Here is a 10,592-nt window from a genome sequence, read left to right on the forward strand (position 1 = left end):
AACAATTGAGCTCTTGATCTCAAAGAATGGTCAGTACAGCAGAATAGACTTACACATGAGCAGTAAATTACAGGAAAGCCTGCCACCTTCCATGCACTGGTTGCTACTGGAGGACAGAGGGGAAAGCTCTTATATCACTATGGGGGAGGTTCAAGGAGTATTTATAATAATTATAGATAATTATTTGTAGGCACTCACCATCTGACGAGCAGTCTGCCAAATGCTTTATGTGGATTATGTCACTTGAGCCTCACAATAATACAGGTGCTATTCTATGATTTTCATTTTTTAGATTTGAAAATAGAGAAACAAAGAAACTTTTCCAGTATTGTAAGTGGTAGGGTGAAATTTTTTCCAGGAGAAAACCTGGGCTAAGTGTTAACAACAACAACAACAAATCAGACAAAACTGAAAGAGAAGAAGGATGGTGAAAAGGGGAAATGGGAGAGAATATTCAGTGCAGAAATAACAGTATGAAAGAGCCGGGTCAGCAAGTGACAGCAGATTACAATGGAAAAATCACATCTTGTTCAATTTACTGGCGTGTTCAATGCATGTAGGGGAGTAGAAAGAATTGAAATTAGGATGATGGGCATTCTAATCTTAGAATGATAGATTCGAATGATTAGAATAGTCAGATCACAATGGGCTAGCCATGTCCTGAAAAAGAGTTTGAATTTTATTCTGAAACCACTGAAGCATGAAATAAGGAAAACAAAATAATAAGAAACAGAATATTATTATTGTGGTAGGCTGAATAATGGTCCCCCAAAGATGTTCACATCCTGATATGTTTGGGTGTTTGGCACTTATCAAAAAAAGAGCCCCACACTTAGTTGAATGCCCTGCTGTTGCTCTCTTAAAATTCTTAATAATTTCATTACAAGGAGCTATCCTGCATTTTCATTTTGCAATGAGCCCCACAAATTATGTAGCCACTATTGCCTAATTCTAACACAATCCTGAAAAATAAAAAACTTATACTCACTTTATAAACGAAGACACTGAAAGTCTCAGAGAGGGAGTATAATCAGTAATAAATGCCTTGAGTCAACAGGTAAATTCTGCTACTTGCCAGTCAGGGCCCCTAGAACAAGTTTACTAATTCCTTCCGAGCCTCAGTTTCTTCTTTTGCACAGTAATTATAATATCTACCTTGCAGAGTGGTCATGAGCAGTAGAAATAACACATGTAAAGTACTGACACAGTGCCGGCAGATCTCAGGGACTCAGATGGTAGCTGCTATTGCTCAAAGTCCCAGACTTAGTAGGAGTTGAAGAAGGATTTCATGCCTATATTTGTCTTTTTTTATCTCAGACTTGTATTTTGGAAGATCATTCTGGCAGAATGTGAGTTTGTGAAATGTAAGACTAGAGGCAAGAAGACCAGTTCAGAAACGTGGGACTGTCATAAACAACTTCTGCAAAGACTTTCCAGCTCTTGCCATCTCTTTTTCCTTTGATATCTGCCTCTAATACATAGAAGTCATCCTCCAGAGCTGTGTCCCCATCACACGACTCAACCTTCCTCACCTTCTTAATCTGTGTTGCTTCCCCACAAGATTTCCCCAGAAATTTGGAATTTTGATCCAAGAGATGCAGAGGCTGAGCATTGTTAGAACCAACTCATATTCATAGCAGACTCTCCAGAGAAGGTCCAAAGCAACCTGCTTGCTGCTGAGGTCCACCAAGCCACTCTGAAGCCTGCCTTTCCGCAACAATTGCTCCGTTTCTCCTTTCATTCCATGCATGTATACATTCAATTAATCTTTTTCCATTCCCTTCTGAAGCGACAAGTTGCAACCAATAGAACCCTAATACATGTAACAACGCCAGAGTTATTGGGAGACATAGTCAAAACATTAATCAAATTCATGTAATAGGTTTAAGGACAACAAGGTGCACATTTAGGAACATGTAGGGTGGTGAAGAAGGACTTTGGAGTGACTTCCACGTTTCTGACTTCAGTGACTGGGTTGATGTTGCTGCAATTTAAAGATAGGGCATATGGGGAAAAGAAGGAGTGATTGGAGAGGGAAATACTGGACTCAAAAGTACCTAAAGGACATTTAAATGGAGATATACAGTTGGAAGTTAGATATGTGCTTCTGGAATTCAAGAGAGTAGTCTAGGCTGGCAATATATATTTGAGAATTTTCAGCATTTAGATTGTCATTACAACCGTGGGGTTAAATGAGATTGCCTAGAGTATTAAGTTAAAAAAGAAGGATCCAAGAATGAAATCCTAGATTTAATACCAAAGTATAAGAAGCAGGTAGAAGAAAAGAAACTCTCAAAGGAGGTTTAGAAGGAATGGCCAGGGCAAGAGAAGCAGAACCAGAAGTGCCAAATGAAAGGAGAATCTGGAAAAGGACATGACGTCTAAATCAGTTCAGCATCATTTCCAGTGTCGTTTTCATCTACAGCTGAGGGTGCAGTCACCCTATCAAACACATCTCCTGAGCTCATGCTCCCCAAACCCAGGGATTTCTTTCTTTCTTTTTTTTTGAGACAGAGTTTCGCTCTTATTACCCAGGCTGGAGTGCAATGGCGCAATCTCGGCTCACCGCAACCTCCGCCTCCTGGGTTTAGGCAATTCTCCTGTCTCAGGCTCCTGAGTAGCTGGGATTACAGGCACGAGCCACCATGCCCAGCTAATTTTTTGTATTTTTAGTAGAGATGGGGTTTCACCATGTTGACCAGGATGGTCTCAATCTCTTGACCTCGTGATCCACCTGCCTCGGCCTCCCAAAGTGCTAGGATTACAGGCTTGAGCCACCGCGCCTGGCCCTTTCTTTCTTTTTTTAAGATGGAGTCTTGTTCTGTCACCTAGGCTGGAGTGCAGTGGTGCAATCTTAGCTCACTGCAGCCTCCGCCTCCTGGGTTCAAGTGATTCTTGTGCCTCAGCCTCCTGAATAGGTGGAATTATAGATACATTCCACCATGCCCAGGCTAATTTTTATATTTTTACTAGAGATGAGGTTTTGCCATGTTGGGCTGGTCTTGAACTTCTGACCTCGGGTGATCTGCCCTCCTCACCCTCCCAAAGTATTGGGACTACAGGCATGAGCTACCATGCCTAGCCCAAACCCAGGGAATTTTTTAAATTTTTTATTTTTTTGAACACTTCATGAATTTGCGTGTCATCCTTGCGCAGGGGCCATGCTAATCTTCTCTGTGTTGTTCCAGTTTTAGTATATGTACTGCCAAAGAGAGCACCGAGGGAATTTTTTTAAGCTCCATCTTCTGCCCTTTGCTATGACCCTAGATTCTCCTGCACTTCTTGGCTTTTTTGGATGGATGGCTTAGAGTAACACCTGATGGCTGTTAAAATATTCTGAGTTCACCTACAATAAAAGAAATGCAAATTGAAACAACCTAAGATTGTTAAGATTCAGGCCAGGTGCTGTGGCTCACACGTGTAATTCTAGCAAGTTGGGAGGCAGAGGCAGGCGGATCAGCTGAGGCCAGGAGTTTGAGACCAGCCTGGCCAACATGCCGAAACCTTGTTTCTACTAAAAAAAAAAAAATAGAAAAATTAGCTGAGTGTGGTAGTATATGCCTGTAATTCCCAGCTACTAAAGAGGCTGAGGCAGGAGAATCACTTGAACCTGGGAGGGAGAGGTTGCAGTGAGCCAAGATCGTGCCACTGCACTCCAGCTTGGGCAAGAGAGTGAGATTCTGTCTCAAAAAAAAGTAAGAAAATAAAAAATAAGGTTCTATTATGTACCTGATGTGGTTTGGCTGTGTCTCCACCTAAATCTCATCTTGAATTTTAATAATTCCCGTGTGTCAAGGGCCAGGCCAGGTGGAGATAATTGAATCATGGGGACGGTTTCCCCATACTGTTCTCGTGGTAGTGAGTAAGTCTCATGAGATCTGATGGTTTTATAAACTGGAGTTTCCCTGCGTAAGCTTTCTTGCCTGCTGCCATGTAAGACACGGCTTTGCTTCTCCTTTGTCTTCTGCCATGATTTTGAGGCCTCCCCAGCCATATGGAGCTGTGAGTCCATTAAACCTTTTTCCTTTAAGATTATCTAGTCGTGAATGTTTTTATTAGCAGTGTGAGAACAGACTAATACAGTATCTATATCATTAATATATATGAATAAAGCAACAAAACCTTATGTTGGGAGATAAGCATTTTGTTGCTGATAGCGTTTTAGGTACAGCCAACTTTTCTGCAAAGTAACCAGGGAAGCAGTACATGAGCTGTATGTGTCCTTTGTTCCACTTTGGAACATACCTCAATGACATAGCTAAAGGAAAAATGTAGTAAGTGGTACAGATTCTAGTCCCACTATTTCTAATGACACAAAACTGAAAACAGCCCAAGTCCTCAGCTTTAAAGTAATTTTTAAATAATGTCTGACTAACTGATTTGGAATGCTGTGTAACCATTAAAAATGACAACCACGTGAACATGCAAAGGTATCTATGAAATAATGTTAAATGAAAACAGCAAAGCAGACTAAGTGTCAGTGAGGGCATAGAAAAGTGGGAACGCTCAATGTATTGTTTGGGAATATAAAATGGTGCAGCCACTTTGGAAAACACAATCTGGGAGTTCCTCAAAAAGTTAAACATAGAGTTATCATTTGACAATGCCACTCCTAAGTATATACCCAAGAAAATTGAAAACATATGTCCACACAAAAACCTGTACACAAATATCCATAGCAGCACTACTCATAATCGTCAAAAGGTAGAAATAACTCAAATGTCCATTGGCTGACAAAATGATAAAAGGTGCTATATTCACACAATGGAGTATTATTTGACCATAAAAAGGATAAAGTAGTTACATGCTTCAGCATGGACAAATCATGAAAAACATTATGCTAAGTGAAAGAAGGCAGTTACAAAAGACCACGTGTTATATGAAACCATTTATATAAAATGTCCAGAATAGGCAAATATATAGAGATAGAAAGTAGATTAGGAGTTGCTTAGGCTTGGGAGGGGTAGGGTGGATGGGAGAATTCAGATGTGATAGTATAAGGTACACGGTTTATTTTTGAAGTAACAAAAATGTCCTCAAAGTGATTGTGGTTATGTGACTCTGTGAATATACCAAAAACTACTGGATGGACACTTTAAGTAGGCGGATTGTATGGTATGTGAATTACATCCCAATAAAGCTGTTACAAATTTTTTAAAAATTATTAAATGGTATATTTACGGTAGGTAAATTTTATGAAAAAATATATAATATATGTACAAAAACTTCAATAAAGCTTTTTTTTTTAAAGAAAAGCACAAACTAGTCACTGCTTTGTTTGCATCTATATTTTTATAAAGTAACAAAGGCTGGAAGATACTGGGAGTCTGTGAAGGTATAACAGAAAGACACCAGATCTGGAACCTAAAGGCCTGGTTCCCGTCCTCATCCTGTTATTTACTAACCAGGTGACCTTGTTCGAGCCTTAGTTCTTGCATTTGTAAAATAGAAATATTAGTTCCTACCTCACATGCTTATTTTGAGGCATAAATGTTTAGTGGGCTCATTTTTTTGCCCTTTAGGATTGCTTAAGCAGGAGTTTAAAACAAGGTAGCAATAAAAGTGCAATAACATATGTGAAAGGGATTTGAAAGTGAAATCTCCCATGAAAGAATAAGATAGTCTGGATCCTGATTATGCTTCTGGCCTAGAAAACAGCATCAGCATGGCCTCAGCCTCAAAAAAAAAAAAAGGACCTTCCTTTTGCCTCAGTGCCTTGAAAAATGCCTTTATAACTGGCCGTGTGAAAATTAAGAAAAGCTTTCCACATTCTGAAAATGTACACTAGTTTTAAAGGTAATTTGGGGGCAACACAAAAGAGCTAAGGTATGTTAATGCCAAGTTACCATAGCAACATGCTTGGCTGCTCTAGCCTTCCCAGTCCTGGGCCTACCCCCAGATGGGATGATGAGCCCAGTAAACACCAGAATTACGCCATTCTACATGAAATTATTTTATCCATATGCAGACAGGGGAGACATTCATGCTTTCCCACAAATAATGTTTGAAGGAAGAAGCCCTGAATGTCTACCAAACAATCTCCTCTCCTTTCTGCAGAATCAGACTCCAGCGCCTGTACACCCATTGCAATGCATGGCATGAGGTAAGTCTTCAACATATAGCTGTTTAATGAATGAATGGTCAGAATATACCTAGAAGTCCAAGGTTGGAATAGAACCCCATTGTTTATTAGTAAGAGACTATTAAATTATATGCCAGGAATTTCAGAAAGGGGATTTAAATTCATACTGCACATAATTTGGTGTCTGTTCCAAGCCACATGGCATTTTCACATCTGTATCTGCCCTGTTTGTTAATTTCTTCAGCCCATAGCTAATTCCTCTCAAATATCATACTTGTTATTCTGAATGGACACAGTGTGACTCCACCAGTGTTATTCAACCTGTTACACGGCACACATTTTCAAAGGCTGCGTGGGAACAGTATGTGAAAACGGCTGCTTCACGAATGTGCTGTCCTCCACCCTTCAGAGTTCTTGGCTTGATCTTGCTAGAGAAGGCAGCCTGAGCTGGCCTGCATCTGGGTGAATTGTTTCCTCCTTGAAATGGGCAGAGGCAAACGTCACTAGTGCCAAGAGGGCTGTTTTTGAAATCATTCTTGTGGGATTGGAAAGCCTCTCTGAACTCAGGAGCCAGGCTCTCAGTCCCACCACAGAGTCAGGCTTTGAAAGCAGCTCATATGTGCTTCCTCCATATATTCTAATATTTTTGATGGAACCTCTGGGTCCTTTCTCTCTTGGAACACATTACCTTCTTAGAATCTCCTCATCCACTGTATGAAACCCCTGAGGTCAAAGGGAAAGAACAGTAAGTTCTCTGCTTCATCACCAGATTTTCAGAGAACTGCTTCAAACCAACAGCGATAACCACCAACTGCTGATCACTGGTCCTTTGCAAACATTATCTCATCTCAATTAATCTTCAAAAGTCCTTGGAATACTTGGAAGGCAAGTATTTTTGATTCCCATTTTATCTTTGAGAAAATCAAGGCTCAGACAGAGTTTGATCAGTGGTTGAGCCATTTAAACTCAGGTCTAGCTGGGCGTGGTGGCTCATTCCTGTAATTCCAACATTGGGAGGTCAAGGGAGGAGAATCATTTGAGCCCAGGAGTTTGAGGCCAGCCTGAGAAGCATAACAACACTGTGTCTACAAAAAAATAAAAATAAAAAAAGTAGCAGGGTATGGTGGCATGACTCTGTAGTCCTAGCTTCTCTGGAGGCTGATGTGCGAGGATTGGTTGAACTCAGGAGTTTAAGGTTACAGTGAGCTATGATTGTGCCACTGTACTCCAGCCTGGGTGACAGAGTAAGAATACCATGTCTAAAAAACAAGCAAACAAACCAGCTCAGGTCTGAGTATATGCTTTCATCTAAAATAGCTAAAAACAACAAAAGCAGCAGTAACTTTTGCCAATATCACTCTGCACTAGAGAGTTTAGGGAGAGCCAAAGGAGAAAATCCTGGCTTGAACAATACCCTCACATTGCTTAGACCTTAATCATACTAATTTTAGACCTTAATTGTAGTAGCATATGTGTTGTGGTTGGTGGCAGTAGGAAAGGACTGAGCAGGAAATACCAGGACCCAGATTCTGGCTAGTTAGAAAGATTAACAGATACCAGAGGTCGCTCTGCTTCTAATGCTCTTTGGTTTCTTTCTCTTTCCATCCTTCAAGACCCATCTCTGTGAAAGCTTTCCTGACCACCCACATGATCCCCAGCATTAATCCTGTATTTTGTGCCCCCGTTGAATTTTGTTACATCTCAGTTATAGCCCTTCCTTATCACGTTTTATTTTAATATACATTTCCTAACTGGTTAGAGCACCTTGAGGCCAGTTCCTGTGTCTTAGTTCTCTTTGTACCAGACCTTGAGCAGTTCTTGGTTAATAAAGTCTCAAGTCAATGTTGCTACTCAATAAATCATGACCTTCTCTTCATCTTGGTTTTTCAATTTTCAACCGATATGCTCACTTTCCCTACATTCTGACTTGGATGGAACTTATATTCTTCTTGGCTGCCCAGCATCTGAGCCCCTTTCCTGTGTCTGGGGAAACCGCCATTGCATGAGACATGCTGGGAGGTAGAATGTGTCTTCCCCTCATGGAAGTTGGAAAAGAGGCCAGACAATTGCCCTCCTGGGTCCCTGGCAGCTGGCGTACAAGCATATGACCTAATCTTGGCCCCCCTGAGATTACTGCCTGAGATCTAAGTTTGAAGCAAATGACCCAAGAAACTGGGACAGTTTAGAATTTGTGCTGGTGGCAGCCCTGGTGTCCACTGCTCAGTGGGAGAGGAAGCAGCATTTTAACTAGGATGTTTCTGGGATGTGGTCTTCCTGTGGTTCTCTTTCAGTTCCTGTCCATTTTCCAAGCTTGATTCTCTAGCCTTCTTGTCAATTCTGTGATCTTCCTACTATCTCTAATAAACTCCTTTTTTGACTAAGATAGTCAGAGTTAGAGCCTGTTACAACCAAGAGCCCTGACTGATGGACTTGGTGGTCTCACAGTACATGGTCTTTTGTCCTGGGATACCAAAGGCCAAAATGCTTCCAGATCCAAACTCAAGGCAGAGACAGGATTACTTCTTAGTTTGCCACAGTTCTAACTTTTCACATTCATTATCACATTTCATTCTCACAAGAGCTCTAACAGTAGGCAAGTGCGGTGGGTAATAAAATGAGGTTTTAAAATGAGAAAAGTGAAGCTCAATAAATCTAGATGGCTTCCCTAAAGTCCCCAAACTGGTGGCAGAACTCAAACTACAATCCACATCTACTGATTTCCAGTGAAAGGCTCTTTATAGCTAAATAACACTGAATTAGTTGTGTTTTGGCTCTTTAAAACATTCATCCAAAAATATTCATTAAGTATCCATTATGTGTCAATCATTGAGGACAACAGACTCCCTCTATTCTAGACTCAATACTATGGTTTCTGAAAATTATTGTATCTGTATAAATATGTTTACTAATAACATTCTACATTTGGGAAAGAGTGTAATACTGTTAAAACCCAAGCCAGGCTCCTTGGGACCAAACCCTTGCTCCCCTCCTTACTGCTTGTGCATAGCACATGCTGTCAGCATTCTGCCCTTAATCTCTCAGCGATCCCCTGTGCACTCTGAAGTCCACTTACTGCGAACACTTGTGACTCACTGCTTGAAGAACATGCTGGGCCCCTGTGCAAGAGAAGCTGGGAATTCCAGAGTTAACATCTGAGAAATAGTCCTCAAACAGTGACAGCTGGAGATTTGGAGAAAAACACCCCAGCTTCCTTGCCTCTTAGTGGAAATACTTTGGAGGCTTACTCCTCACTGTCTTCCCAAATTTTCCAGTGGGGTTGAACTCCAGGTACCCTCAGTGATAAGGTCCTTGATAGCACACACTTTATCAGCTCCTTCTCTTCTTCTGCACCTTGCTTCCCTACTTTCTGACTGGGTTTTCCTAGGATCACCCCCACAAACAAACTACCTTTGCTTGAATCCTTTTCTCAGGGTCCACTTCTGAGAGAATCCAATCCAAGACACCATGTGACCTTGGGACTATGACTCAAATAAGACCCTGTAAAATGAAGATGACATTACTTGCCTCACAGAGACATGTCCATGACATAACGTAGCTGGGCTCCTAGTTTCACAAAATCAACACTCCATGTTCACCACTGTTGTGTCTGTAGCGCGTTTTGTTTTCAGAGCACTTGCCCACATGTCTTCTTTTTCAATCAGAGGAGCTTCATCTCTTGCCACCCCACTACAGCTGCCTGGCTCGATGCCAGATGCTGTTCTTTACTTCGGCCCTGCCCTCCCATTTGCATGTGTCTGAGATGACCAACCTCCTTCACATATTTGTGACTCAGCATGTGGTGCTGTCCTTGCATGGGTATACTACCCCCTCCCCACATTTATCTCCTGCCTGTCTATCAAGTTCCCATCCCAGGTTGACCTCCTCTAGGAAGCTTTCCCCATTCTTCTCACTTCCTCTTCTCTTCTGTCCATACCATGCACACCCACACACCCACACACTAGAAAATGCAAGGAAGGCACCTCACCCAGGTGTGCTGTCTCTGTCACTAGGTGGTACCCTCAGTGGCACCATATCACCTAGAACTGTAGTTATTTCCTACCAGCCTGGTTCACTAGACTGTGAGCATCTGTCTATAAGTGGGGACTGTATCTTTTATTTCTATATTTCTAGTGCATAGCCTAGTGCCCATCAAAAAAATGTAAAATTTTTCAATTGAAACAGAGGCTTAAAAGCTTAATTGATCCCATTTGAGTTCATACAATTAATACATGGCAGAACAATAACTCAAAACTGATTATGTGGCTTCTTGAACTTTTTTTTCTGCAATATCCCAGCCGTGAGGACTTTTGTGCTAGAGATGCACTGCATATCCTTCCCAACATCACATCTCTTCTTAGAAAATAAACTTTGTCTACAGCCTTGGAAGAAGGGCAGTTTTCCATTCAAAATAAACCGGTCTCCAGCTGTAGTTGATTGGCTAGGAGTGGACATCTGACCAAGGATAGAGCCCAGTCAGACAATCTCTCCTGGGAATCTAGAGAGACAGGAT

General features: G+C 41.3%; 1 non-coding gene across 1 annotated transcript; it reads right to left on the bottom strand.

The window, feature by feature from the left end:
• Positions 1–3,111: 3,111 nt before the first annotated feature.
• Positions 3,112–3,218, bottom strand: LOC118145898 (U6 spliceosomal RNA). Its single transcript, XR_004731385.2, has one exon. It is a non-coding gene; the product is annotated as a U6 spliceosomal RNA (small nuclear RNA).
• Positions 3,219–10,592: the final 7,374 nt, after the last annotated feature.

The sequence above is a fragment of the Callithrix jacchus genome, chromosome 10, assembly GCF_049354715.1.
Source record: "Callithrix jacchus isolate 240 chromosome 10, calJac240_pri, whole genome shotgun sequence".
In the NCBI taxonomy this organism is placed as follows: Eukaryota; Metazoa; Chordata; class Mammalia; order Primates; family Cebidae; genus Callithrix; species Callithrix jacchus.